At 37.4% G+C, this 8,568-nt stretch overlaps 1 protein-coding gene across 9 annotated transcripts in view; it reads left to right on the top strand.

Annotated features, from left to right (window-relative positions):
* The first annotated feature begins 4,584 nt into the window (after positions 1–4,584).
* Positions 4,585–8,568, top strand: part of gapvd1 (GTPase activating protein and VPS9 domains 1) — a 43,993-nt gene continuing 40,009 nt past the window's right edge. For all 9 annotated transcript variants that reach the window (XM_082187977.1, XM_082187976.1, XM_082187975.1 and 6 more), the window contains exon 1: positions 4,585–4,759. The gene's annotated coding sequence lies outside the window, so the exon portion shown is untranslated. The remainder of the gene's footprint in view (positions 4,760–8,568) is intronic.

Below are 8,568 nucleotides of genomic sequence, written 5' to 3'. Positions count from 1 at the left end.
ATGTGAATTTGTAGTGCTGTGTGTGAAACTCCGCCCATAGAGGACGAGAGCGGCACTACATGATGCTCTGATGATGAATTAAGTACTATTTTACTAGACAGATTTATACACTATTATAATATAACATACTTATAATAAAATATATAATATTTCATATATATATTCTATATTTCATATATAATTATTATGTTTTTAAAACTATGCAGTCTATGAAGCAAGTCAAATGTAAACATCTAACTCTAAAAATACAAAATCAGTCAAGTGTACAACAGAATAATCGATCTTTGGATTTCTGTCCGTTTAAAAAGACATGCTGCGGTTTTTGAGTGAGGTTTTGTTTTTTTAACTTTAGATGTTTGTCTCCATGCAAAAGAGGAGGAACACGGTCCTTCAACCCTATTGGCTATTGAGTTGCGTTTGTAGTTTTCAGTGCCGAGTATGGCTGTGAAACGATTTAGTTCATGAGTCATGAAGATTGATGCATGTTTATCTCTCTGAGGTAGAATTGTAAAAGTTAGGTTAAACTTAGCCTACTATTAATTCCCTTTTTTTAATGTGCATTCGTAGCCTATTTCATTAGACAGTAAAAAATGTAGTTATTATAAATTGTATTATAAATTAATTTGCTACTCGTGTTAGTTACATTTCAGTATGGAAACAATTAATATAGGCCTAAATCAGAATCAGAATCAGAATCAGAATCAGAAAGAGCTTTATTGCCAAGTGTGCTTGCACCCACAAGGAATCACAAGGAATTTTTCTTGGTACTGAAGCTTCCAGTGCACATATACAAATACAAATACAACAAGAAACATAGTAATACAAATTCTAAGAATAAAATATATATAAAAAAAGTAAGAATAGTATAAAAGTAAAAAAGTAGGGTCACAGTTGGGTTTAGTCCGAATAAACATTTACAGATTATGAACATATTTACAGTATTTTGAGTAGTATGAATAATATAAATATAAATATCACCTGAGTTAGAGAATATTGCACTAGACAGTGGGAGTATTGCACTTACAGGCATATGCCTTGGGGGGCATGTTAAGTGTTCAGAAGGGAAATGGCCTGTGGAAAGAAACTGTTCCTGTGCCTGGATGTTCTTGTGGCCAGTGATCTGTGTCGCCGTCCTGACAGTTCAAACAGGGGGTGTCCAGGGTGAGTGGAGTCTGTGATGATTTTACCTGCTCTCTTCCTCACTCTGGAAGGAATTTTCTTTAAAATGATTTTAAAGAACTGCATTGTCATACTGACACAAAAAATTCGAACTCCTCTCTGTCACTCCCCTTAACTATAAAATGCATCATGATGGTAAACATAACGTTTAGTGTAACAGCCCCCGCTCCCCCCTTTTAAATAGCAAAATGCTTATAACCGACAGGGGACTTCATTAGCAGTGACAATGTTGATGCTGAGGACAGTTATATCAGGTGTGATGTAACTTTTAATTATTACTTTTATAAGTGGCTTTGGATAAAAGCATAAACGCAAATAACTAAAACATTTAAATAATTTGCTTTATATATATAATGTTTATTATAAATTCAGCATCTTATGAGGAGCTCTCATAAAGTATTTACATCAGTTTTCTGTTTGGAAATAAAGTAACATTTGTGTGGCCCAGAAAAAAAACAAAAAAAAAACTCTTTACTGATTTGTGATAACAGTGCTACTGTTACTATGAATCCATCTGATGTAAGTGTGAAACTTTTAAGTGTTCTCAGAAGTACAAATCTACTGAGAGCAGGTCTTTGAGCTGTAGACTGGCAGTAGCTGAAATGCAAATGAGCATATGTGAGTGTTTAGGGGAAAGATGTTGATGCATATGAGGTATGTTTCTCGAGAGAACAGTGACAGTCTGTAGCCGACGCTGATTGGACAGATACAGTTCTCAGGGGAAATACAGTGCCGTTGGTCTCTCTTAGCTCAATGTGATCTCAACACAAGTCATAAGAGAGATCACAGTAGAACGAAGAAACAACAAAGAGATAACAAAACATGAGACAAGCTATACAAATATTATAAAACAAGCATGAAGAGCGAAGAAAAGTAAAGAAAAGATCAAAGAAAGCCGAGCATCATGAATGAGCAGACAGCAGAAAACCCAGCCATTGTGCAGAAGTGGTTGCAAAAGAGGAGAAGCCGAGATGACAGAGAGAAGGAGGAAACAAACATGCAGGTTGAAGCTGAGGAACATGATCCTGCTGTTCATGAAGAAATGGAGGAGAAGAATGAAGCAGCAGAGGCGGTTACAGGCAAAGAAAAGGAGGCTAGAATCCATTCAGTCTTCTCTTTGGTGAGGAGTCAGATCAGGACGCAGGCCGGTTTGGATCAGCGCATGGGCATAATGGATGTTGTAAACCAAATCAAGGAACTGGAGAAGAGCAAGAAGGAACATGATGAACCAACACACACAGTTGAGATCAGCTCATCTGAGGAGAACGCAGCGGATCAGGCGGTCCAGAAAGAGACTGTAGAAGAGCAAATGACTGGGGAGAATAAGAAGGAGAGAGGTGAAGAATTATGTGTAGTCTTGTTGGAGGAGATATTGTTGAACGTCGAGACATTAAAGAAGGATCTGAGCGAGGAGCTCGCTCAGCTTCGCTGCGACATGCAAAGCTACACGGAGCGGGCGCTCTGCGGCCTGGAGACCCGCCTGAGAACACAAGCGCTGGCTCGCACAACTCCCACAGCGCTTCCCAGAAACCACACAGTCGATCCCATGGAGACCAAGAAACAGAGACCTCCCAGCATGCCTCCCCTTGGAACATCTAGGAGACGAGTGCTCAACCGCACAATGACCACTATCACACCTAAAACTTGCCTACCTCTTTCCCTGGGGCCCCGCTCCAATTCAGAGCCACTGGGGGGCTGGGGTGCTGAGACCGCCTCCAACAACAGCGCTCGAACGTTGCTGAGAAGTCATCCTCCTGAGCCGTTGCCTCCTTCTCTACCTCCTGCACAGAAAGTCAAGAAGGCTTCGCGAAGCAGGACTCGCATTGGTAAGCCAGCATGCTAGAGAGGTCTGCGACCCAAATACTATTGCTGGAAAAGGTCATTAAAATGCCATCAGGGGAGACACCAGCATCATTCTGTACTTTCAGAATCAATGATAGAGATCACAAGATAAGATAATTCAATATGAACAGCTGCGGAGAGAGCTGAGGAGCACAAGTGTTCTCTTCTGTGCTATTCCGTGTTGTTTGTCCATGGAATTATTGAAGACAACCAAGAAAAATCCTACTAAATGAATCTCAAAGAAAAAAATAGATGCACCGAGGAGGTGAATAGAATGTATAATACTGATTACTAAGACATTGCGACAAAATATACAGGATGAGGTACAGATTAAATTAAACTCTCTCAATCTTTTTATTTTATCACCTGTGTGCTATAATGTATCACATTTCATCACTGTAAAAAAAAGTTGCTGCATTAAATTTTTAAGTACAATCAACTTGAATGTTTAAGTCATTTCAACTTAAATTACATTAAACTGACTTAAAACACGAGTTGAATCTTGTATAACTTGTAAAAAAAAAGTTGAAAATTGCTTTACTTTTTTTGATGAGTTAAAGCAAAGTAAAAAACATACGTTGTCAAAACTAATTGATCATATATCTTTATACAGTGTATTGCACAGAATGATTTTTGTTAATACTGAACTAATGAAACAAATATATATCTACCAGGATCCTAATCTATGTATTTTAGTTCTGTCAAACTGTATTAATCAAATGAACAGTAAGGCATATTTAATGTTTTGTACATTGAAAAAAATTACAATAAGATTAAAATTGTGATTGGCAAGATGTTATTTTGTTGTTTATGATTTTCAAAGTTGTATCAAGCACATAAGCTTATAATAATTTAGATTTTATTAATTTGTTCACATTCACTTTGCACATATCATATATGTGATATTAACATTATGCACATGATTGGATGTATTTTGTCATAATGTCAGTAATAAAGAAATTAATGCTATTCATGCATCTGTATTGTATTTGTATTTGCATATATATGCAGTTTCATTTAAACTAATGTGTTCATTGCATTTCATTTTGTTTTTCAAGTTATGCATTTCAATTACTAAGTATCTATTCAAATTGGTCCTATAACAGTTCTTATTATTATACATACAGGCACAGACGGCACCCCTCTGCAGTTTAAGAGCAATTATTGTTATTATTGCAACATCAACAGAAAGGCAGTCATATCTGACAGATTAAAAAAGAAAATATAACATAAATGTTCCACAACACACCATAAAATAGTGCATATCTTCGACTGTTCTATAATCAAATGCTGGTAGCGACACCTGCTGATCAAACAATTTATTATCGAAAATACATTTGTCAATTTATTGTTCTCGTTGAATCTCGAGTTCTCAGTCAATCCATAACTCTCTAAAGTAGTTAAATGTATAAATAGTTTTTATGTAATGTTAAAAGAAAACAGTGATGGAAAACTGTAAATACAAAACGAAAAACACACTCAAAAAAAGTTCCATACGCTGCAGGTCTGCGCAGGTTTGAATTGCGCATGCGCACGGCGCGCGTCCCCGTTTGATGACAGCTGTGCGCTGTGGCTGTTGCTAAAGGGAGGAGAAAATCTCACGACGGAGGACTTTTTTTTATCTCTTTCATTCGCAGCTAGGACCTTGGGAGGACTGTAACGAGAACTCGACTGTAAAACCGACCCGTACCAGTCGCGACTGAATTTAAAACGTAATTCCCAGGCCTCAAATTAGTCGGTAAGTCTGTTGTACGCTGTCTCGAGCTGGTTAATGTGACACTTTAGCGAACTGAGCGTTAGCTGCTTGTTGGCCTGCTTGTCTCGGTCATGTTGTCACTTTTTGTTTTTTAACCTCGTTTTTTGCCAAACTAAGCTTTCAGGAACATATTTCGATTTCTTGGCATATTGTTACCTGACTGTAGATTTCAAAGCGCTATTAAGCGAGGTATTTCATTTATTGTTGCGCTATAAAACACGATGATTCTTTTGCTTTTGGTCGCTGACACACCGACTCTTGCAGCTTTTGTTGTTGTCATGCACTTCTCATTGACAGTCATGCTGGTGTGTTAACGCCAGCTACAGTGTTTTATTTGACAGTGTAAGGCCCTAAGTGGTTTGAATAATTTCCTTTCAATGTGAATTGCACATGTATTTGCAGCCGATGTTTTGTTCTGTTGTCACTCACGTTATTAGATCACGCGCTGCTATATCTCTGTGTTTACAGATGGCTCTTATGTGACTGACGTTATAAACATTTCCCATTGTGATCAAAATATTATTGTGAAAAATTATTTTCTGTGATGATGGATGACCATGCACACCTGAGACAATGTTGTTTGCAGCAAATCTCTAAATTCTAGGGTTTTCATACTGGTCACTTATTTCTGGAAATAAGTGACCTAACTACCCCTAAAGGTAGGTTTACTTAGCACATTTTTACACAATGGTAATTTGGCGTGCTTAACATAGAAATGATAAAATGTAAGAAAAATAACACTTCATTTAAAAACAATGTTAAAATAAAAATAAATGGATAAAAAAAACAAAATGGCAGGAGCAGGAGTGGTAACTGATGTGATTCAACTGTTAATGAGACCAGCAGCACTATTGCGAGTTTGATGTCGCTTTATACAACAGTTCATTAAGCAAGAAGTTTATATTAAGTTTGTTTTATACAGACATTGCCCAGTTTGTATATTTCTAAAAGCCGGCATGAATTTCACCCCATCTTTTTTTTAAATGCATGTTATAGATCTTATTGTGAACAATTCTTCCGTGCTTGTTTAATTTGTTTAATTTTGTAACTGCCATAACTTGATCTTCTAGTGAAACTTACAGACTTCTCTCTAGTGATCTATGCAGGACTTCACCAATAATTTACTCCCTCCACAATTGACTGCAAGATCGCATTCATTTTTGAGTGCAATACCCATGTCATTCAACATTTGATGCATTGAACCAAGTCCCACCCTATATTTTTTCTTTTTTTTCGATAATCCTTATCACTTGGATGTAAGTCACAGTACAGAAGAAAATATCTGTTGCCAAGTCCATTTCATTGCAACTTTAATTGCCTATGGAAATCGTCCCAAAAAGATTTGAATGGGTTTTTGGGTAATTTCAGGGGAGGGAAACTGATCCATACGGCTTGCTTGCTCAAACACGCGCTGCCGGTCTTTTAGACAACTGCCAAATCCTAGAATGCTCTTGTTTTCTAATCAGTCAGCTGTGTGTGGCTGGCACATTACGGACTGCTTTTCTGATCTGGTTCATCCCCCAACTGTTTGGCTGTCCTTATGTAGCCTCATATTAAGGGTATGAAGCTCCTCCCATTGCATCTCCTCAACACATGCCAAAGCTGTGACATTAGGTTAGCGGTGCTCTTTGAGTAACAGACTGGAGTTTATTTGATGCATTATCTATTTTAGTGGGGCTCATATCTCAACACCTTCTTTCACTATTGTCTTGAAAGCTCAATGAGGATGTTTCGTGATGCCAATTTACTCCTACCTCTGCCAAATGTCCTTATGTTGAAGTTCTAAGTCCTGATGAACCATTTCAGCGTTAGTGGGAGGTTTCGCATTTTTAACAGGCTGCAGTTTTCTGTCATGTGACTGAGGCAATGTACAAACTGTTGAGGTGATGCTGAGGTCAAGCAGGATGTGTTTTCTGCAGGGTCTGGAGTTAGGAAGTGTGAAGCTCCAGATAGTGTGTGTGTGTGTGTGTGTGATCATGAGTGAGAAAGAGAGTGCACTGACACATAGTAATTTCAGAGGGGCCCTTAGCATATTTTTCTTGGCGCCTTGCTGTTGGTATTTGGCAAAACTGTGAAAACTGACAATTCATGAACATCATGTGCTTGTAAACATATTAGGATGTGTTTCAGCTTCTTCTGAGATTTAACAGTTGTATATTTCAGTTTGGTGCAATGGTTCCAGAACTAATTATTTTTATTTATGATGACTTATAGCTGTGTGATTCTGGATAAATTGAGAATCTAGGGCTGCCCTCGTCATTTAATCGATTAGTTGACTAATCACGCTTTTATATTAATAAGCCATATATCATAATAATGAGCCTTTAATTGCCTATATATTACATAGCCTAATCAGCGCTCAAACGCACACATAAAGCTTTCCACAGCGCATCGGCAAACTGAGTTTGTCTTGAAAATACAGAAAGAGACTGTCTAAACATTTTAATAATTTATTGATAATGTTTCTGTGTTTTTGGCAGTAGAGATTAGGCCTAAGTCATGAATGCTGACTCGTCATCTCCGCATTAGTGGACACGCCTAGCTGTTTAAAAGTAGCCTAGATATTTCAAGCTTTCTATAGATTTAATTATCATGTCTGTGAGGCAAGTGTACACTGAGTTTCAGTTTGTTTTGTGATGTGACTGAGACCAAGACGGCAAAAAGCGCATCTTGATTGTTTTCATTATTTTACAAAAGCACATATTTTAAGTTAAATGCAAGTGAAGGTGCCGGTACCTGTATGTCATGCAGTAAGCGCGCTCTCCACAAAAATACTTGATAAACACTTGTGTTCACTTGATAAAATTTCAGTATGATGCATCACTGGCCTGATTGGGACAGTGACAGTTTCGTCAACTCTTGTCCATCGGGCAGTCCTTATTGTTGTGCCCTGTATTTGGATCTAGTGCGTCACTTGCCGTGTGTAAGCCCCTCCCTTTCTTTTACGTTGAATGCGTGTGTGTGAGAGAAAGCGACAGAGGGCGCTCTCAGCCAAACTATGATGCGTAAATGATGTCTGTGCTAAAAAATTTTTTTTTTTTTTTTTTACCTGTAACTTAATCACAGGCGAGTGAAATCGTACAATTTAGGCTACTAGCCATTGGCTAATTATTTGTTTAGTCATCTAGCGTCAATTTTGGTCACATATGGGAGTGATTTACTTGCAGTGTAGAGGGTTGAATAGACAACTAAACAAAATAACATGTAATTTAGAGGTTTGACAAAATGATAGTCTTTTTTAAAAATATGTAATTAATGTTCTATAATTAATAATTACATTTTGTTTGTTTTTTTACCGTTTGGAATGAGGAATAATGAATGAATGAATGATTCAATGACTCACTCATAAAGACTTAGGCTGCATCCGAAATTGCATACTTCCCTACTATTTGTAGGCAAGAAACATCCTATATTGTAGGCTAAAAACAGTATGTGACAAAATAAGCATGTCAGAATTCACACAGTCCTCATAAAAGAGTAGGCAAAAAATACCTGGATGACCTACTTCTTCCGGCGAGATTCTGAAGTGGGCATACAATTGACACTTTAGCATGGTGAATGTAGTACATCTGGATTACATTCATACTACGCACACTCATACTATATAGAACATACTTTTTTAGCGGTTGTGAAGTAATGATTTATTCTAAATAGGCTAAGTACCCACTCAAGAGTGTGCGATTTCTGATGCAGCCCATACTTGTTTAATCAAAGTTAAAGTCAAAGTTACTTTTAAAAGGTAATTTACTCTATTTTGATCGCTACCATAGACATCAGTGTTTATATCCAAA

The sequence above is a fragment of the Leuciscus leuciscus genome, assembly GCF_965113295.1.
Source record: "Leuciscus leuciscus genome assembly, chromosome: 13".
NCBI classification, from domain to species: Eukaryota; Metazoa; Chordata; class Actinopteri; order Cypriniformes; family Leuciscidae; genus Leuciscus; species Leuciscus leuciscus.
Note: the sequence above shows the minus strand (reverse complement) of the source record. Positions and strands in the feature narration are given on the sequence as shown.